This window comes from Apium graveolens, chromosome 5 (assembly GCF_009905375.1).
Source record: "Apium graveolens cultivar Ventura chromosome 5, ASM990537v1, whole genome shotgun sequence".
Classification (NCBI taxonomy): Eukaryota; Viridiplantae; Streptophyta; class Magnoliopsida; order Apiales; family Apiaceae; genus Apium; species Apium graveolens.
The window spans coordinates 112,100,261-112,123,536 of record NC_133651.1 but is presented as its reverse complement, the minus strand read 5'-3'; the positions used below and the strand labels follow the sequence as shown (position 1 = coordinate 112,123,536).

The 23,276-nt window shown below is 36.1% G+C and overlaps 1 non-coding gene across 1 annotated transcript; it reads right to left on the bottom strand.

The window, feature by feature from the left end:
* Positions 1-10,477: 10,477 nt before the first annotated feature.
* Positions 10,478-10,584, bottom strand: LOC141663070 (small nucleolar RNA R71). Its single transcript, XR_012551156.1, has one exon. It is a non-coding gene; the product is annotated as a small nucleolar RNA R71 (small nucleolar RNA).
* Positions 10,585-23,276: the final 12,692 nt, after the last annotated feature.

Genomic DNA, 23,276 nt, shown 5'->3' with positions numbered 1-23,276 from the left:
TGCCATCATCTGTTGAAGAGCTGGCTCCTCAATTGTTGAACTGTAAACACGGTTTTCTGGAAGATATAAAGCTTGTCAAGCAGTTGACAATGTAACCTGGTGTTCATCCTCCCCTGTTGTAAATATGATGCTTGGGGACCCATTTGCACCACCATCATCATATACACCACTCCTCCAAAACTTCACTACTTCAGTTCCTGAGAGTGCTTCTGGTTGGGTCAATGCATACCCAATCTCACTGTTAGCAAGAAAGTCCTGAACGAAGTGAAGATCTGATGGAGCTTCGTCCTTGCTAAGAATAGCCATGTAGTTGTTGAAAATAAACTTGGCTCCATTGAAAATGATGTCCTTTGGTGCCATTTCTGTGAGAAATAAGTGAGAAAGTTGTGTGTATAGAAGGTGTTTGATAAAATGCCTGTAAGAAAATAGCTTTAGAGAATATTAGAGGGTGAGAGAAAATAAGAAAGATTAGTGAATGAGAAAAGTAGGTAAAAGATTAGAAAATCTTTTAACTCTCTTATTTATACACCCCATGTGGCAACAGCTATATTTGTGAAGCATGGAAGAGAATTTACACCTGGCAGCATGTGAACAGTCAAAAAATTGTTAGTGGGCACGTTAAACGTGCAGTAATTAATGCGCACATGCAGTTACCAAAACAAACACACAACCAAATAATTATTACTATTTTATCTCACCTAATTATTTTTTGATAAATATGACCGTTACATGCAAATATCAGAAATAAGTCAAGTAATTAAATAATTCCACGTAAGCATCAGAATTTGCATCAGAACTTGACTATTATCATAACTTAACAGTCATCAGAATATGGCTTATGTACTCAAAAAGGGAATTTCTATTTCTGTAATTCTTCATACAAATACTGACTGGGTTCTTCAGAGTTTAATCATCAGAACTTTCATCAGAACTTATCCTCGGAATTTATGCAAATAATACTAAACTGTTTGTCAAAAACAACTTAATCACCACAGTAATTTTCATCATTCATATGGAGTGAGAGTGTTTGCATTTGCAAATGATCAGATAAAGATTAAAGCTTGATAAACTTCTATATATATCTTAGAAATAAGGCATAACTAAGAAAAGTGCTTAAAATCTGTCTTTAATTTTGAAGTCTACTATAGAATAAATTTATGCAAGAGTCCACCTCAACTATTTGTGCTCATTTTATGCATCTTTTGACATTCTTTTTACAGTGGCTTCTCAGTGTAAGTGAGTCACAACTGTTATCAGAATTTATGCTATTATCAGAGTATTTCTCCAGTTATTTGAGAATGTGAAAAGTCACCAAGAAAAATTTATTTGCTTTTCTAATGCATATAACTTAATACCAGCAATGCACTTGGATCTTTCCTTTCACATATTTACTATAAATCTCAAAGGAATACTTGACTTCAATTTCTTTTCTTTTCTTCAGATAAGTGAGGCTTATTAAGCATGTAGTTCATCCTAAAGTTTTACTGACATCAGAATTTGACATAAGAAGCAAGAATCTAGTTTGTGGCTTAATAGTAAGATACACAAAGTAAATTTGACTAAGCTCAAAATCAGAATTTGCTTGTGTTAATGAATTTCCACATAAACAACTAATTCAATCATGGGATTTCTAGTATGTTAAAGACTACTAGGTCAGCATCTAGCACAGTAATCCTCATTGGAATGAATAGCCACAGAACATTCAAAACACTATTAGAGTATATAGAATCACATCAGATAATAATCAGTATTTAATATATTACAGTTTAAGCACAGATTACATGGAGATAAGACAATCTGTAAACACTGATCATAAAGTCTGATGCATGAGAACAAAAACTAAGCAGATTTTGAGAAAGAACCTGAAACCATTCTAAGTTCATTTACCAGTCTTGTAAAAGTAGCTTGGGTTAGAATTTTCTAAAATACACATTTACTGTGATAATCAAAGTGTTATTGCTATGACAGGTAATTCAGTTCAACACTCAATGACAAAGCACATCAGCATTAGGTACCATTTCATAAGGGAACATGTGATGGAAGGTATAGTGGAATTGCATTTTATTCCAACAGATCAACAACTAGCAGATATCTTCACGATAGTCCAGTAGCTGATTCTTCATCCAAAGAATTTGTGCACAACAGCTTCCTGCAGCAATATATTCTGCTTCTGCAGTTGATGTGGAAATTGATTTCTGTTTCTTGCTAAATCAAAAAACCAATCTGCCTCCAAGAAATTGGCAGCTTCCACTAGTGTTTTTCCTGTCTATTTTGCATCCTGCAAAATCTGCATTTGAGTAACCTATTAGCTTAAAATCTGATTCTCTAGGATACCACAATCCTTGATCAGCTGTACCCTTGAGGTACTTGAAAATTCTTTTCACAGCTATTAAATGAGGTTCTCTTGGATCAGCCTGAAATCTTGCACAAAGACAGGTAGCATACATGATATCAGGTCTACTTGCGGTTAAATAGAGTAAAGAGCCAATCATACCTCTGTAGTTAGTAATATCTACTGGTGCTCCAGTATCTTTATCTAACTTGGTTGCAGTGGCCATGGGAGTGGATGCAGTTGAACAGTCTTGCATTCCAAATTTCTTGAGTAAATTTCTGGTGTACTTGGATTGATTTATGAAAGTACCTTCTTCATTTTTCTTGACTTGAAGTCCCAGAAAATAGCTAAGTTCTCTCATCATACTCATTTAATATCTTGACTGCATTAGCTTTGCAAACCTTTCACAGAGTTTGGCATTTGTAGAACTAAAAATAATATCATCAACATATATATGTAACAAAAGTAAGTCATTTCCATGGTTGAGGTAGAACAGTGTTTTATCAATTATGCCTCTGTTAAATCCACTTTCTAGAAGGAATTGAGCTAAAGTCTCATACCATGCTCTTGGAGCTTGCTTAAGGCCATAAAGTGCTTTGTCAAGCCTATAGACATAATTTGGAAATTTTGGATCTACAAAGCCTGGAGGTTGTTCAACATATACTTCTTCTTCCAATTCTCCATTGAGAAAAGCACTTTTCACATCCATTTGAAATATTTTAAACTTCTTGTGAGTAGCATAAGCCAAAAAGATTCTTATGGCTTCCAATCTAGCAACTGGAGCAAATGTTTCATCATAGTCAATACCCTCCTGTTGAGAGTAACCTTTAGCAACCAGCCTTGCTTTGTTCCTTGTAATTATGCCATCACTGTCAGTTTTATTTCTGAACACCCATTTTGTGCCAACAATTGATCTGTTCTTTGATCTTGGCACTAGGGTCCAGACTTTATTTCTTTCAAATTCATTTAACTCTTCCTGCATTGCTTGCACGCAATCAACATCTTGAAGAGCTTTTTCCACTTTCTTTAGTTCAGTTGAGATAGAAAGGAATGATAGAGACATTCATTTGATGTTGCAGTTCTAGTTCTGACACCTGCTTCAGGATCTCCAATTATTAAGTCAGGTGTATATGCTTTAGTCCACTTCCTTACAGATGGAAGTTGTTCTCTAGAACTGGATCCTCCCCCATGATCCACGCTGTCTCCATCAGCATTTTCTGATACTCCCCATGTAGTTATGCTCTCTGAGACTTCAGAATTTGAGTTGGATCCTTCAGGAATTGAAGAATCAGAGTTTCCAGAATTATTAGAATTTGGCTCATCAGAACTTGATGAATCAGAACTTGAAGAGCCAGTGACAGGTTCTGATGCTTCTTGAGAGTCTTGGGTTGTGGTAGGATCTTCAGCTTACTCCCCCTGAATAGGTGCATTTTCCCTTGGAGTAGTTACCACAGTTTCAATGACATCAGAATTTTACCCGTCAGAACTTACAGGATCAGGATTTAAGCCATCAGAATTTACAGAATCAGAATTTAAATCTTCATTTTCAAATCTCAGCTGATCATGATCATTGAAATCTTCAAGTCCAGTAACCTTTTTATCATCAAAAGATACATTGATAGATTCCATGACAGCCCTTGTTCTTAAGTTGTAGACTCTGAATGCTTTTGTGGAAAGTGGATATCCAACAAAAATTCCTTCATCAGCTTTTAGATCAAATTTTGATAGTTGTTCAGGATGAGTCTTAAGAAAAAAACACTTATATCCAAATACATGAAAGTATTTCAGATTGGCTTCTTTTTCTTCACCATCTCATATGGTGTTTTTCCATGCTTGTTTATGAGTATAGCATTCTGTGTAAAACAAGTAGTGTGCTCAGCTTCAGCCCAAAAGTAAATTGGCATCTTTGCTTCATCAAGCATAGTTCGTGCAGCTTCAATGAGAGTCCTATTCTTTTTTCTACAATTCCATTTTACTGTGGAGTTCCAGGTGCAGAATATTCCTGCTTAATTCCATGCTCTTTGCAGAACTCTTCCATGATTGAATTCTTAAACTCAGTTCCATTATCACTTCTTATTATTTTAACAAAATCTTTGACCAACTTATCCAGCTGTCTGACATGATCAGTTAGAGTAGATGCAGTTTCATTCTTCTTGTGCAAGAAATACACCCAAGTGTATCTTGTGAACTCATCCACTATAATCATAGCATATTTCTTCTTTGCAATTGACATGACATTGACTGAACCAAATAAATCAACATGCAGTAACTAATAAGGCTCAAGAATTGAGGATTCAGTTTTTCTCTTGAATGAAGATTTTCTTTATTTTGCCTTTTGACATGAATCACAAAGGCCATCAGCAGCAAATACTGATTTTGGGAGTCCTCTCACAAGATCTTTCTTTACTAACTCATTTATGTTATTGAAATTTAAATGAGAGAGTCTCTTGTGCCAATTCCAGCTTTCTTCAATTGATGCTCTACTTAACAGATAGATTGCAGAACCATCAGAGTTTGTTAAAAGTCTGGCTTCATATATGTTACTATGCCTGTAACCTTTCAGAACTACTTTGCCTATAGAATTACTTACAACTTCACAGTGTTCTTCAAAGAAATCCACATGATAACCTCTGTCACAGATTTGACTCACACTTAGCAGATTGTGTTTAAGTCCTGAGACAAGAGCTACTGTTTCAATGATGACATTCTCAAGATTGATATTGCCATATCCCAGAGTTTTTCCCATGTTACCATTTCCATAAGAAACTCCTGGGCTAGCTTTCTCCACAAAGTCTGATAGCAGGGCTTTATTTCCAGTCATATGTCCTGAACATCCACTGTCCAGAACTAGGATGTTTTTCTTGTTGCCCTGCAATAACAAAGACCACTATTGGTTAGTTTTAAGGACACAGACTTGCTTGGATCCTTTGGCCTTTTTCAAGTTTGATAGCATTTGCAGTGGATTTAATTTCAGAGTTTATGCTAACATGCTGTTTATCAGACTTTATATCAGACTTTGCATCAGAATTTACACTATAAGAAATTATACTAACTTTCTTCAAGGAAGGTTTTATTTGATAATAATCATAGTACAAACTATGATATTCCTTACAAGTATAAATGGAATGCCATAAACTACCACAATGAAAACAAGGATTTTGTGGTTTAAACCTAACAAACTGACTCTTAATTCCTGATTTAGGAGGTAAAGAGTTTATATCTTTATTTTTCTTGCAAAAAGAAGCAAGATGATTAGAGTTTCCACAGTTGTAACATTTCTTTCTAGGAGCATTAGGAACAGGCATATAATTATTGCTTTTATTCACACCTTCCTTTCCATTCCTATTTTTCCTAGATTCCTTTACCTTGTTCACATTTCTAATCTCTTTCAACTTATGCTTAAGCTGCTTCTTAGTCATTAAGCCTATATTTACTTCAGCTAGTTTATCCTGTTTTAATTTGTCAGAAGTTGACTTTTCTTTTACTTCTGTTTTAGAATCTTTCATCTTTTCAGAATCAGACATAACAGTTTTTGCAATAAATTTAACAGGATTTACCTTTGGCTTAGCATTCTATTTAACAACAATTGGCTCAATTTGCACAGTTCCTTTTTCACTTTTATCATCTTCATAACCTAAGCCCTCTTTCCAGTTTCCACTACTTAGTATATATGAGTTGTTCTGCCAGAGTTAGTCCAAGTTCTGATGATCTCTCTTTCCTTTTCTAAATCAGTTTTTAGATTTCATTCAATTTTAGCACTTCATCTCTAACATACAAAGTCTCATCTCTTTCTTTCTTAGTTTGATGAAGAAAAACTAACTCCTTTTCTAAATAGTCATTTCTGTTTCTAAGAGCAAGACTTTCAGATGTTAATATTTCACATGTTAAAGTCTGATCTCTAAAACTAATGAACATTGTTTTAAGATATAATCTCAACTCAGTAATATCATCAATATGAAAAGCAAAAGTTATTTGAGGTACCTTCAATTCAGCAGTGCCAGTACTACTATCGGCATTTGCCATCAAGGCATAGTTCTCCTCATCTTTAGAATCTGAAGTGTCTGTCCAGTTTTTCTTCTTTGTGACAAGTGCCTTGCCTTTATCATTTTTTCCTTTCTTACAGTCAGGAGATATGTGGCCTCTTTCACCACATTTGTAGCATTTGACATTTAAGTTGTCTCCTCTGTTAGACTTTCCTCCTTTGCCTTCTGACTTTCTGAACCCTTTCTTATCAGAACTTCCACCTTTCCTGGAATACTTCTTGCCCTTTCTGAACTTCTTGTAGGCTATCTTTATGATACCCTTCACCATAAGAGCACACAGTTGCATCATCTCTGCATCAACATCTACTTCAGATAAACTTTCAGTTTCTGAATCATCATCATCAGAATTTGATTACTCTGAATCAGACTTTATGATGAGAGCCTTTCCTTTGCCCTTCTTTGAGATAACAACTTTAGGAGATTCTTCCTCGGATTTAAGAGCAACTGTCCTTGACTTTCTTCCATGCCTCTTGCTCCTTTGATCCATCTCAAGTTCATGAGTCTTGAGCATACCATAAATTTCATCAAGAGAAGATTCAGTAAGGTCATAGTTGTCTCTTATGGTAGTAGACTTCAAATCCCAATTTTCAGGAAGAGCTAAAAGGAATTTTAGATTTGAATCTTCAAGATCATATTCCTTGTCCACCAGTGACAGATCATTCAAGAGTTTGGAAAACCTGTCATATAAATCAGTTAATGACTCATCAGCTTTTGAGTCAAAGTGCTCATATTCTTGAGTGAGTATATTCTTCATGTTCTTTTTGATTGTATCAGTTCCCTGGCTTCTTGTCTCCAAAGCATCCCATATCTCCTTTGAAGTCTGGCATCCAGTTACCCTGTTTGACATGACATTATCAATTGCACTATGCAGCAAATGCCTTACCCTTGCATCCTTGGCAATAGATGAGATATCTTCAGCTGTGTATTCACTTCTCTCCTTTGGTATGGTCTTTGTTGGTTGATCAGCAACTGCAACAGAGAGCTTGGTAGGCTTATATGGTCCTTCATTAATTCTGTCAAGGTACTCTGGATCTGTAGCTTCCAGAAACATAGCCATCTTCACTTTCCATATAGGATACTCAGATGTTCTCAGTATGGGAACCCTAATAGTCTCATATCGACTATGGATTTGAGTGTTTTGAGTTTCTTGAGTTTTGGTGGGCTTAGTTAGAGTTTGTGTTTCTTCAGACATGATTGTTTGTTTGGATCTTTACTCTATGTGTGTTAACAGAAAAACTCTGATACCACTTGTTAGGTCACACAACACTATAGAAGGGGGTTGAATATATTGTTTATTTAATCAAATCGATTTCAACACAAGTATGTAACAAAGATCAAGTATATTCAAATAAACTATGTTACAATAGAACTGTTGTTCTCTCTCAGTGATGAACAATATCACTAAGAGTTGCTAGGTTATAATGTATAATCTTCTCGATAATGATAACACATATAGTGTAAACCCTAAGCTGTGTTTATATAGTACACAGTTACAAGATATCTTCTAATTGATATGGAATATAATTTTGTCTCCTAAAATATATCAATCAGATATCTTCTACAAGTCTTCTAGTCCTCTAACTCTTTATGCATATCTTCTTTTGTTTTAGTCCAGATCTTAACCTGTAAATCAGCTGCAATCCTTATCTAATGTCTTCCTGCACTTAAGTCCTGATATATATCTTCTGACGTCGTAAGTTCAAATATTTAGTTCTGACTTCAGTAAGTTCTGATTTCCAGTAAGTTCTGATAAGTCATGTTGTTAACATCTGAAAACTAAACACAAATCAGATTAGACATGACATCTCAAATATATCTAACATATCGAGAAGTCATTTTGAGAAGTGAAGTACAGGTCGAGAAGTCATTTTAAATTACTCTTATTGAGAATTCAAACTTGACTTGTTGAAATGTCAAATAAATACCCAGTTTGTCCAAAAAGTGGACTGAACTAATTCTAACTTTTACTTGAATGAATTCAAAATAAAATTAGAATAAATTTTCCAAAAGTATTTTAACAAAATAATTTATTAATTTAAATTATTCCAGCTCTGAGTTATTGATACGTCAAGAATTGTATTTGTAGAGATGATAAGTGGATTTTATATCCACTTAGAATGCTTTATTACAAGCTTAAATTGGTGTTTTGGACTCAAGTTGTTGGTATTTTGATGTATTTTTGTGTTATTGCATTTAAGGTATCAGTTATATGAAGAAATGAGCTTTTAAAGGAAATATGATAAAAATTGATCAGATTTGGAAGCCAAGGCCATTGTCAAGTTTTAGAGAATCTCAATAGTTTCGTGTGGGCAGTTGAATCGCCTAATTCTGACGAGTAGAATTCAAGTTATGGCCAAAACTAGATTCATCAGAAATTTTTCCAGACAGGCTCCAGGCGCCCGCCCGGAGAGCTGAGCGGCCGCCAGGAGAACTGAGCGCCCGCCCGGAGAGCTAAGCGGCCGCCCAAGGCGCGGCTGGTCGCTGATTTCGCTGAAAAAGCCTTTTTAGGTGGAATTTGACGATTTTAAGGGTCCAGGTCCACTAGGGGCGTATATATACTTAAAAAAAGGTTTTCAACATCCGGGAAGATTGGGATACCAAGGAGAAGACCAAGAAGCACAGAACAACTCCGAAAAAGAAGATCTTGTTTTTAACTTGTGATTCTTTGAATTAGTTGTAACTTTGGATGCTCGTTTTCATTCTTATTGAACCTAGCTCTTGTTTATTCGTACTTTAATTATTATTTAGTTTATTAAGACCTTGTTTATACCATGCTTTCATTGGAACCCATGGTGACGATGAGTTCAATTATGAACTAATCGTTGTCATGGGATTCTAGCGGATTTACTTATGGATTTCAATAAATAAATTGTTCCGATATCTTGGTGTGTGGTGATTGAATGATATCCTAGTATTTGTTGTGCTTATTCGTCTTATGTGCGTAGCTAATATATAAGATAGCGTGTTAATCTCTATTAAAGCGACAGTGAATATAGAGGTTTAGAACTTGCCATGCTAGCATAGGTTCATGTATTGTATGCATGATTACTGGGTAACTCTAACCATTTTACTTGCCCTATGTAATCAAGATAGATAAGTTGTGCTTAAACCGTTATGTTGTCAAATTCTATAGACATATAGGGTCTCTATATAATTGGTGCCTATTCGGCTTCTATCTCTTTTGTGGATGTCTGGTAGAATGGTACTCGTGCAACGAAAGTTGGCGTTTATCAGTTTCGTGTTATCAGATTAGTGTTATCACCGTCACATGCTAAGGTTAAGAATAATAAGGCTATTGAATGAAGTATTTAATGAAGTTAGAATCCCATGTTTGTCATATATAGTAATTCAACCTCAATTCTCTTAGTTAATGTTATTTAGTATAATCTCTTAGTTTAATAAAAACCCAATTTGTTATCTATCTTAGCATTGAGCGATAACCATACATTGTTGCATAGGTGCATAAATTGAACTTAACCTAAACCGGTCTATGTGGTAACGAATTTGATTTATATCTTATACTACTTGCGAACGCGTATACTTGCATGAATATTAGTGCGTGTTTTCGCCCTAACAAGTTTTTGGCGCCGCTGCCGAGGACTCGGTGTTAATTTTTAGTTTATGTGCTTGTCATCAGTGGTCGTTAAAGTTCACTAACTCAGATTCTTTTACTTTCACGATTTATTTGTTTGTGTTTCAGGTACTCATTACAATGGGAGATCCAGCAGCACGAACGAGAGCCTTGATGGATTTCTCTCAACCCAAGATCAATGACATTCAATCTAGCATTGTCAGGCCAGCTATCACAGCTAATACCTTTGAGATCAAGCCTGGCATAATTCAATGGGTACAGACTTCAGTCCAGTTTGGGGGTTCTCCAACGAAAGATCACAATACACACATTAGGGATTTCATAGAGATCTGCGACACCTTCAGGTTCAATGGTGTTTCTGAAGATGCTGTGAGGCTGAGACTGTTCCCATTCTCTCTGAGGGACAAGGCTAAGAGCTGGTTACACTCTCTACCAGCTGGTTCGATTACTACTTGGGAAGATCTTGCTCATAAGTTTCTTACTAAATTCTTCCCTATGGTGAAGACAGCTGCAATCAGGAATGCTCTTACTCAATTTGCACAGCAATCAGGAGAATCTTTATATGAAGCTTGGGAGCGCTACAAAGAGATGCTTAGGAAGTGTCCTCATCATGGAATGCCTGATTGGATGATCATCAATTGTTTTTACAATGGTTTGGGAGCACAGTCCAGACCCATGCTCGATGCAGCAGGTGGAGCATTATGGGCAAAGAGCTATGAGAAAGCTTATGATCTAATTGAACTGATGGCTGCTAATGAATATCAATATCCAGCCCAGAGATTGCCACAGAGCAAGGTAGCAGGAGTTCTTGAAGTGGATACAGCTACGGTTATCACTGCTCAACTAAAGGTGTTGTCTATGAAGATCGATTCTCTAGCTAACTATGGTGTTAAGCAGATAATTAGTGTTTATGAGCTGTCTGCAGGTCCGCATGTAACAAAGCAATGCGTTATATCTAGTGAATCAGCTCAGTTTGTGAGCAACTTTCAGAGATCGCAGCAACTAGTTCCAGACACTTATCATCCTGACAACTGGAATCATCCTAACTTCAGCTGGAGCAACAATCAGAATGTGATATAACAGCCGTTCCAGCAGTTTGGAAATAAGCTATTCAACCCTCCTGGTTTTTAGCAACAAATTACACCAAAACAACAACTCCAAATTTAACAACAAAATCATGATGCAGGTCTATCTTTAAATAAGAAATCTGAATCGGAGGAGTTGCGGCTTATGTGCAAAAACCAGGCTCTTATATGCCAAAGCCAGGCTATTTCTATCAAGACTCTGGAGAACCAACTAGGGCAAATTGCTAATGCCTTATTGAATCGGTCACCAGGAATGCTTCCTAGTGATACAGAAGCCAATACATGCACGAGGGAAGTTGAAGAACAGGTGAACACCATCACCTTAAGGTCTGGAAAGGTTGCAAGCCCCCAAATTCAGCAAGACGAAGGGCCTGGAAAGTCTCAATTTCCAGAATTTGAAGTTTTGGCTGAAGAAGATGTGCAGAAGGAAGTAGAGGTGAAACCAAGGAAGACTACTGTGAAACACACTCCTCCTGAGGGTAATACAGGGGAGAAACAGATCTATCCTCCACCTCCTTTTCCTAAGAGGCTGCAGAAGAAAAAGCCGGATAAGCAGTTTGAGAAGTTTTTGGAGGTGTTCAAGAAACTTCATATCAACATACCTTTCGTTGAAGCTCTTGAACATATGCCTAGCTATGTGAGGTTTATGAAAGGTATTCTCTCTCGGAAATTAAAGCTCGATGACTTAGAGACCGTTGCTCTAACGGAGGAATGCAGTGCTGTGCTGCAACAGAAGTTGCCTCCGAAGCTTAAAGATCCTGGAAGCTTCACTATTCCTTGCACCATCGGAAACTTATCGTTCGACAAGTGTTTATGTGATTTAGGAGCTAGCATCAATTTGATGCCCTTATCTATCTTCAAGAAGCTTGGTCTGCCTGATCTGAATCCAACATACATGTCATTGCAACTAGCTAACCGTTCCATCGCTTATCCACCAGGTATAGTGGAGGATGTCTTGGTCAAGGTGGATAAACTCTTCTTCCCTGCTGACTTTGTAATTCTTGATTTCGAGGAAGATAAGAAGATTCCCATCATCTTGGGAAGACCATTCTTGGCTACAGGTCGAACTATGATCGATGTGCACAAAGTAGAGCTTTTGATGAAGGTTTATGATCAAAAGGTCACTTTTAATGTGTTCAAGGAAATAAAGTTACCCATAGCTAAAGAGGAGTGTTTTAAAGTAGAGCAACTACAGGTTTTGAATGCACCTCCATGGAAGAGGAAGTTGGATATGCCATTCAATTCTCTTGGGTTAGCAGAGCTGAAAATTTCTCAGGAGCATGTTGAACCATTTATTCAAGAAGATCCCACACTTGAGCTCTACCGAAAGCCAGATCACTTGAGTTATTCATTCTTAGGTGCACCCGATGATAAGGGGTTGGGATATATTTTTGATGATGTAGAGAGTGGCTGGACGGATCTTCCAGTGCCTACAGAAGGTTCTTCTCATGTGCCATAGACAGTTGATAGGTTTGGTCTTGGTGATGAGCAGTACAGGCAAGTGACTAGGCGTATGGAGGCCATGCACGACATTCACCATCGTTTTGCTGAAGATTTGACACACGCTTTCGGTACTGTTGTCCGAGACACCGGTGGCGAGATTTATTGGCCACCTGATCCTCCACCCGACGAGGGTGACTCTCCCGCTAACTAGGTATGCCTGAAATCCTTATTATTACCTTCAATGAGGACACTGAAAATTTTAAGTTTGGGGGTGATAATGTAAGGATTAGTTTGTGTGTGTCCATATAGTTCATATAGATTCATATTGCATGTTTAGTTGTAGTTCATTCATATTTTTCCATGATTGTTCATTTAGGACATATTTGTTTATTTTAATATGATTTCATATAGTTGCATTTGCATGCATATTTAGCATGATCCCTTAAGATGAACTATGATATTTGATAAGTTGATATTGATTTGAGTGTGGTGATGACGAATAGAGGGATGTTTAAGTCCTAATGAATTGATTTACAGGCTAGAAACACTTGTAATTTCACTAAGTCTTAGAGTATGCTTAGGGGATAGATTGTTGTCATGGTTTGATGGTTTTCGAGGTTAATCTATTGCTTATGCTTAAAATGCATGATAGGCTCTTAATGATAAAAAACATGAATAGATAAAAATTGGAGATAAAAATTGGAATTCATTTCTAGTTGTGGCTAGGCGTCAAATGCTAGTAGCCGGCTCGTATTGTATGCGAGTAGTCTAGGGTTGAGCAAGATGGAGCGAAACACACTTGCTCAGAAACTGAAAAAAAAGAAAAAAAAGAGAAAAAAAAAGAATATGGTTTCAATGCACAATTGATCACGAGTGGGCTCTTTGGTATTCGAGTTATTAAGTTCTTAGGGGACTTTGTGCCTAGTGACCTAAGGCTTTTATAGTCTGGGATCCGCTAACCTAACGCTCGCTAAATGGATACCATTGCATAAGTCTTTTGTGGACCTCACTCATTGCATGATCAAATAAGCATTTGTTTTATGTGTTGAATAAAAGCATGATTCCGTAATAAACTCCAATAATCTTGAAGTGTTATAAGTCATTTTGTGTCTAGAATATATTCTTCGTATAAGCTTGTGATTACTTTGAGGATAATTAAGTTATGGTGATTGATCTAGTTTCGAAGCATATATGTTAAGCATTCCACACACGCACGTTTCTGGTTTGTGAGTTGGTTTGTGGGATTTATTCGAGCTCTGTTTAAAGTCATTGCATTCTTAGAGGTATTGGCTTATTCATTTGGTTACGGTTATTCTGAGGGGATCGATTGCATTATCATTTAGTTGCATTCACGTAGTTGCATTCATGCATTATGTTTGTTTTGTAGTTTTGAGTCTGTTTATGCTTGAGGACAAATATCGATTCAACTTTGGGGGTGTGATAAGTGAATTTTATATCCACTTGTAATGCTTTATTACAAGTTTAAATTGGTGTTTTGGACTCAAGTTGTTGGTATTTTGATGTATTTTTGTGTTATTGCATTTCAGGTATCAGTTATATGAAGAAATGAGCTTTTAAAGGAAATATGATAAAAAGTGATCAGATTTGGAAGCCAAGGCCATTGTCAACTTGTAGAGAATCTCAATAGCTTCGCGTGGGCAGTTGAATCGCCTAATTCTGACGAGTAGAACTCAAGTTATGGCCAAAACAAGATTCATCGGAAATTTTTCCAAACAGGCTCCAGGCGCCCGCCCGGAGAGCTGAGCGGCCGCCCAAGGCGCGGCTGGTCGCTGATTTCGCTGAGAAAGCCTTTTTTGAGTGGAATTTGATGATTTTAAGGGTCCAGGTCCACTAGGGGCGTATATATACTTAAAAAAAGGGTTTTCATCATCTGTGAAGATTGGGATACCAAGGAGAAGACCTAGAAGCGCAGAACAACTCCGAAAAAGAAGATCTTGTTTTCAACTTGTGATTCTTTGAATTAGTTGTAACTTTGGATGCTCGTTTTCACTCTAGTTGAACCTAGATCTTGTTTATTCGTACTTTAGTTATTATTCAGTATATTAAGACCTTATTTATACCATGCTTTCATTAGAACCCATGGTGACGATGAGTTCAATTATGAACTAATCATTGTCATGGGATTCTAGCGGATTTACTTATGGATTTCAATAAATAAATTGTTTCGATATCTTAGTGTGTGGTGATTGATTGATATCCTAGTATTGGTTGTGTTTATTCGTCTTATGTGCCTAGCTAACATATAAGATAGCGTGTTAATCTCTATTGAAGCGACAGTGAATATTGAGGTTTAGAACTTGCCATGCTAGCATTGGTTCATGTATTGTATGCATGATTGGTGGGTAACTCTAACCGTTTTACTTGCCCTATGTAATCAAGATAGATAACTTGTGCTTAAACCATTATGTTGTCAAATTCTATAGACATATAGGGTCTCAATATAATTGGTGCCTATTCAGCTTCTATCTCTTTTGTGGATGTCTGGTAGAATGGTACTCGTGCAACGAAAGTTGGCGTTTATCAGTTTCGTGTTATCCGATTAGTGTCATCACCATCACATGCTAAGGTTAAGAACAATAAGGCTATTGAATGAAATATTTAATGAAGTTAGAATCCCATGTTTGTCATATATAGTAATTCAACCTCAATTCTCTTAGTTAATGTTAATTTGTATAATCTATTAGTTTAATAAAAACCCAATTTGTTATTTGTCTTAGCATTGAGCGATAACCATACATTGTTGCATAGGTGCATAAATTAAACTTAACCTAAACCAGTCTCTGTGGGAACGAATCTGATTTATATCTTATACTACTTGCGAACGCGTATACTTGCGTGAATATTAGCGCCTGTTTTCACCCTAACAAGGGAACTCTGTGAATGAACATTATGAGAGAATTCTACAAGGACTTATCGATAAGTCATTTTAAACCTATCGAGAAGTCACTCGAGAAGTCCTAAAATGACTTGTCGAGAAGTCAATTTATACTTATCGAGAACTCAGTTCTCTAAATACTTTTGGTTATTTGTAATTCTGCCTTGTATTAATTTTACATATTAAGAATGTAAATTAACAACTGAGAAGTTTACTTAGAATTTGAAAAATTCTAAGTTAATTGAATTTGAAAAACAAATATACAGAGATTTCTGAAATATTTATAATTCATATTTCAGTTAATTTCCAATTTAATCAAATTAATTTTGATTTACTGGAGATTAATCTGCTGTAAAACATTAGCTGAGTTCTTGCCTTAGGATGAAGAATTGAGCATTCCAATTTCATTTACAAGTCTAGTGAAAGTTGCTTCATCCCAAGGTTTAGTAAAAATGTTAGCTATTTGTGTTTCTGTTGGTACAAAAATTAGCTCAATGGTACCATTAGTAGCATGTTCTCTAATAAAATAGTACCTCACATTAATGTGCTTTGTCCAAGAATTATTAACTGGATTAGCTATTATAGATATAGCACTAGTATTGTCACGCATGATAGGAATTTTGTGTAAAACTATGCCATAATCCATTAGCTGATTTCTAATCCAAAGCACTTGAGCACAACAACTTCCGGCAGCTATGTATTCAACTTCAGCTATAGAAGTTGATACAGATTGTTGTGTCTTGTTGTACCAGGATACAAGTCTTTATCCAAGGAATTGACAGCTTTCACTGGTACTCTTTCTGTCAACTCTGCATCCAGCAAAATCTGCATCTGTGTATCCAACAGCTTCAAAACCAGTTCTCTTAGGATACCATAATCCCAAGTTAGGAGTCCCCTTCAAGTATCTGAAAATCCTCTTTACAGCCATCAAATGTGATTCTTTTGGATTGGCTTGAAATCTTGCACATAGACATGTTGCAAACATGATGTCTGGTCTACTTGCTATTAAGTAAAGCAATGATCCAATCATCCCTCTGTAGCTTGAGATATCTACACTCTTTCCCTTTTTATCCTCATCCAACTTTATTGCAGTAGACATAGGTGTAGATGCCGGTGAACAATCAACCATTCCAAACTTTTTCAAAAGATCCTTGACATATTTAGTTTGGCTGATGAAGATACCATCACTTCTTTGGCTAACTTGAAGTCCAAGGAAGTAACTCAGTTCCCTCATCATACTCATTTCATATTCACTTTGCATAATCTTGGAGAATTTTTGGCACAACTTCTCATTAATAGAACCAAAGTTGATATCATCCAAATAGATCTGAACTAGGATCATATCTTCACCATGTTTTCTGTATAAGAGAGTCTTATCTATGGTTCTTCTAGTAAAACCATGCTTCAATAGGAAATCTGATAGTGTGTCATACCAAGCTCTAGGTGTCTGTTTTAGTCCATATAGAGCCTTGAGTAACTTATATATAAAATTTGGAAATTTTGGATCCTCAAAGCCATGAGGCTGTTGCACATAAACTTCTTCTTCTAGCTCACCATTCAGAAATGCACTTTTGACATCCATTTGATACATCATAAAATTTGAATGTGCAGCAAATGCTAGAAAAATTCTTATAGCTTCAAGTCTTGCAACATGAGCAAAAGTTTCATCATAATCAATTCCTTTTTCTTGTGAGTACCCTTTTGCAACCAACCTTGCTTTGTTTCTGTTAACTATACCATTTTCATCCATTTTGTTCCTGAACACCCATTTTATTCCAATAATGCTTCTATTCTTTGGTGCAGGAACTAACTTCCAGACTTTGCTTCTTTCAAACTGATTTAGCTCTTCCTGCATGGCAGATATCCAGTCAGGATCCAATAGAGCTTCATCAATTTTCTTAGGCTTTACTTGGGACAGAAAACATGCATGTAGGCACTCATTACCAGTTGCACTTCTAGTCCTCACACCAGCAGTAGGATCACCGATAATTGCTTCTCTAGAGTGATTTCTATCCCACTTGTGTGAGTTAGTTGACTTATGCCTTCATCATTTTCTTCATTATTGGTATGACTGGTAGATCCTTCTTCTATTTCTCCCCCTGAATTTGTGCTATCAAATTCAGGTGTTTGAGATGAGCTTCCATTCCCCTGATTTTCCTGTTCAGTAGTCTCTTCATTCATCATTTATTATGCATTAACTTCATCTTCTCCATCAGAATCACTATCAATGTTGAGGTTTTCAAATGCAAGGGCTTCCACTTCATTATCATCAAGGCATTCCAAGCCTGGACACTTGTCATTATCAAAGGTCACAAATGTGCTTTCCATGATCTTCTTTTGATCAATCACATAGACTTTGTAGACTGTTCTTTCCATTGAATATCCCAGAAAAATTGCTTCAAAGATCTTTGAGTCAATATTTCCCATATATTCAGAGTTTTCTTTCAAAATGTAACACTTGCTTCCAAACACATGAAGATGCTTTACAGTAGGCTTTTTCTTGGACATGATTGAGTAGGGTGACTTGCTATGTGCCTTGTTAATGAGATATCTATTATGAGTATATCATGCAGTGTTGACAACATCTTCCCAGAAACTCATTGGCAATTTGGCATCTTGCAGCATTGTTCTAGTAGCTTCAACCAATGTTCTGTTCTTTATCTCAACTACTCCATTTTTTTGAGGTGTCCTGGCAGATGAGAACTCTTGAACAATGCCTTTGCCTTTGCAGGATTCACTTAATGTAGCATTTCTGAATTCTGTTCCATTGTCATTTCTCATTCTTTTCACACAATTGTAATCTTCAGCCTGTTTTTCTATCTTCTTGATGTGCTTAATTATGATATGTGGAGTTTCATCTTTAGAGTACATGAACTCTATCCAAGTGTATCTTGAGAAATCATCCACCATCACAAGTGCATATTTGTTCCTTAAAATTGATAAGATATTTACTGGCCCAAACAAGTCCATGTGAATAAGCTGTAAGGGTGCACTAATGGAATTCACAGTTTTTAACTTGTGACTAGATCTTTTCATCTTTCCTTTCTGAGAAGTTTTACAGACTTCAACTTGAGCAAACTCCAGCTTGGGCATGCCTCTCACTAACTCCTTTTTGACTAAGTTGTTAATTGCCTTGAAATTCAAATGAGACAGCTTCTTATGCCATAACTTGCTTTGTTCTTCTGATGCCTTGGTATAGAAGTAGTAAATAACATCCTTATTTGTTGAGTCCAAATCTGTAACAAACAAGCTTCTTTTCCTTGCTCCTTTCAGAGCAATTTCACCAGTTTTCTTGTTGATAAAGGTGCATTCTTCTTTGTTGAATAAAACTTCAAAGCCTTTGTTTGCAAATTGGCTAACACTGAGAAGATTCACCTCAAGACCAGCTACTAGTGCTACATCATCAATGACAACATTTTCAGAAACAATCTTGCCATATCCCATTATAAATCCTTTGCTGTTGTCTCCAAAGGTCACCAGTGGGCCAGCTTTCTCCTCAAACTGTGATAGCAGGGCCTTATCACATGTCATAAGTATGAAACATCCATTGTCAATGATCCATGTGACTTTCTTCACTTTGTCCTGCTCATAATGAGAATCAGGTGTGTTTAGTGATCCAAGCAGTGTTGGGTACTTTCTTCTTGTTAACTGATTTAGCAGAAGTAGAGTGATTTGTTTCAGATAAAACAGAATTCAATGATTGTTGTTCACTATCCCTTTCTGATGTAGACTCAATTTTTGATTCTTTAAGATCTACCCTCAGTTTGTGGTAACTCTTCATCACTTTCAAGTTACAAGGGATGCAGTCAAACTTATCACAGAATGAGTACGGATCATTTAAATCTGCTTCATTGTATTTTCAAGCTCCTTCTGTTGGCTTACTAACACCCTTTGTACAAAGGTGAGTTAGATGATTTGTAGAACCACATTTTCCACACTTCTTGCCAGGAACATCTGCCAGATTATTGCTTTTGGTTATCCCCTTTCTCCCATTTCTATTTTTCTTCTTCTTTCTTGCATCTTCAATCTTGGTTTCTTTGACAGGAGTCTTGGTACTTTGATTGTCCATAAGATTTTCTTCAGCCTTGGAAGATTGAGTTGAACTTGCATTTTTCTTTTCATTGTCCTCATCTGTAATTTCTTGCTTGATGATCAATTCTTCTTCACTGAAGTTTACTTCACAAGTCTTAAACACAGGTGACCCAACATATCTCAGCATTGCTGGAAAATTTTCACTCTTTGTTTCTTTTCCTTTATCACCGGTGTTTTTCTTTTTGATGTTTAAGGCATCATAATCAAGACCAATAGCAATGTTTGCACATGGTTTGTTTTTCTCATGGTACTGACCAACCAATTCAGATGCATTCTTGAAGGACTTCAACTTTACTTCACTTTTCTCCAGTTTTTCCCTTAGCACAACCTCAATCTCATTTGCACATTTGAGCTTGTTTTTCAAATAGCCATTTTATTATTTCAAGGCTTCAAGCTCCACCGTCAACAATTCAGCTTCTTATTTTTCACTTTCAACTTCTCATTTAACTTTGTTAATCTGCTAACTTCTTCATTAGCAGCAACCATGCTTTTATGAATGTGAAACATTTCTGTGCTTATCTTTTCAACAGTTTCCTGATATTGATTCACATTTAAATCAGTCGAGGTAAGAGTTGGTACCTGTGATTTAGATGAGGATGACTCTCCTTGCTCCAAGGCCATGAGTGCATAGTTTCCTAATTCTTCATCTTCATCATTTTCAGAGTCATCCCAACTTTTTTTACATTCTGCAGTATAAGCTTTGCTTTGCTGTTTCTTCAGAAGAGCTTCATACTTTGCTTCAAGTTCAAGATACACTTTATCTTTCTTTGCCTTCTTGGGTTTCCTGCATTCTGTAGCAAAGTGGCCTAGTTCATCATAATTGAAGCACCTTATATTAGATTTGTCAACAGATCCAGTTTTGTAACCACTCTGGCTATCAGAATTGTACTTCCCTTTCTCTTTCAAGCTGTTATCTTTGTTAAAGAACTGTCCTTTACTTTTGAAGTATCTTGGCTTCCTTACTCTAATGTTAGAGAATTTTCTATCCATATAGGCTATTGACTGATCTAGCTCATCCAATTCTTCAAGAGTATAGAACTCATGCTTTTTCAACTCTAGTATGACTTGCTCCTGTGAATCAATTGTTCTCTGCTCACTTGTTGAGGCAACTGGAATATGAGATCTTGGTTCATCATTAGATGTTTGGCCTTCATTTACTATTAAATCACTTGAACCATCTATAATATGTCCTTGGCCAGATCTCAATGATTGCCTTTGAATCTTTTCTAGTTCATAGATTTTGAGAATTCCATATAGAACTTCCAGAGTTATTCTGCTCAAGTCTCTCCCTTCCCTGATTGTTGATATTTTCTGTTCCAAATGGTCAAGGAGAGTAAGCAAGAACTTTAGATTCACCTCTTCAGCTTCATAGTATTTGTCATGAAGCTGCAAGTCATTAATCAGCTTATTGAATCTTTCAAACACTTCAGTAATGTTTTCCTTAGGCTTAGCCATGAAACCCACATACTGTGAAATCAGTATCCTTCTTTGATTAGATCTAACCTCCTCAGTTCCTTCACAGAGTATTTCAATCTTCTCCCATATTTGCTTGGCAGTGTCACAGTTAACAATATTGTTGTCCATCACATTGTCAAGAGACTCAATCAATATCAATTGCAAGCTGTTGTCCAAGGAGACTTTCTCTTTTTCAGGGTCAGAATACTCAGATGGATCTTTAGGAGCATAATTAGCTGGTATGACCATGTCTCCATCTGTAGATTCCTCAACTCTTACCATAGGAATGAAGGGTCCATTATTGAGGATCTGAATATCAATTGGATTGGCCATCTTGATAAACAACATCATTTTCTTTTTCCAAAGAATGTAGTTAGCTTTGTCAAAGGTAGGAGTTTTGATGATACTGATTTTCTGTGTATTCATTCTTCCAAGATCTTGAATTTGTTTACTTTCAGATTTTGCTGTGATACCACTTGTTAGGTAATGAATCACACACAGAGGGGGGTGAATGTGTTTTTCTGATTTTAGGCTTTTCTTGAAAGTTAATAGTTGAACAAAGTAAATTAAATCTTGTATAGAAAAGTGTTCATGCGGAATTTAAACTTACAGAAAATAAAGAACACAAATTTTCAAAACTCACTTAATTTTTATATTAAAAATTAAGATTGTTTTGCTATAAAATTTCTAAGCTCTTTGATATTAAAGAGCTCAGCTTCTTCTTGAGAGTGATACAAGAGATTTGATCTAAATTGTTACTTTTAACTAGAGGACCAGTGTTAACTTTATAACTCAGTTAACTGCTGTTTACACAGTGGATAATAAACATACTATTATCTTTTCTAAACTGTCACTTGTCATTTCTATCTATAGAAAAGCAAATCTTCCATTTTTTGCTTAGCATATCTTTAGCATCCCGTGTTTACTTTAATCTTCCACTATCAGTTAATCTTTGCCATTGATCTTGCACACTCCTCAAGCTGCTTTTTCTAGACTTGTCAATCCAGCTGTTTGATTGTTTGATGATTGTTTATCTTGGATATTGAACTGATCTACAATTCTGTACTTTGAGATTGTACTTCGAGATCTCCAGTTTGAATTAATAGAACACTTGACATCTCGATAAGTATATAGGCTTATCGACATCTCTAGCACTCCATATTGAGTTTGAGTTGTAGAGGTCTTCACCTTGTCGAGATCTCTAGTCTTCATATCTTCACTTTGACTTATCGATAACTCTGAGTTCTCTAGTGAAGGAATGACTTGTCGATATCTCCAATCTTCAGTTCTTTAAATTGGCTTGTCGATATCTTCTTGAGTTCTCGAATAGCTTTCCTAACTTCTCCACTCCCGGTGTGTTAGATATGAATACAACACAGAGGGGAGGTGAATGTGTTTTAGCTTAAATGTTTACTTTTTGGTTTTGCTCTGAGTTTAGCAGTTGATTGCTATCAATGATTTTGTGGAGTAGATGATAAACATAAATAACAATGCAAATATTTAGAACAAAGATCTTCAAAACTCACTTAATTTTAGATTAAAAATCAAGCAGTTTTTTGCTACAAAATCTCTAAGTTCTTATTTTAGAACTTAGCTTCTTCCTTGAGAGAGAATACTATATTTTCTATCTTGATTATCCTACTTAACTAGAGGACCAGTGTTAACTTTATAACTCAGTTAACTGCTGGTTTACACAGTGGATAATAAACATGCTATTAGCTTTTCTAAACTGTCACTTGTCATTTCTATTTATAGAAAAGCAAATCTTCCATTTCTGGCTTAGCATATCTTTAGCATCCCGTGATTACATTAATCTCCTCTGTCAGTTAATCTTTGTCATTGATCTTGCACATCTCTCAATGTAACACCCCCAAATCCGGGGTCGGGGATCTGGGTTGTCACGAGTTCCATTTCCCTTAATAACACCCAATCTTAATAAACAATCAACTACTTTGTACTGTGACCCCACAATAAACACACACACCACAAGTTATAGTCTCAGAGATGAATATCCAAAAATAACACGAGTCATTTTATTCCACAATTATTTGCCATTACACCTTAAAAGGGTTTCTGAATAAATTTACATTTTCCTTGCCATTATTACAATTCATAAATATACATAAGTTTGGTACATCAAAAGTTGAAAGCCTGGCCTATTGGTAGATCCTACCTCAGCTACAACAGCATCAACGCCTACAGGAAACTGCAGAACGTTTCCTATTCGCTCATGAATTGGGAGCTTGAGCAACACGCCCACCGAAATAATATGTATAATAATTAACAATATATGAGCATTCTCATAGTACTCATGAAAGTCTTGGTCAAGAATAAATGA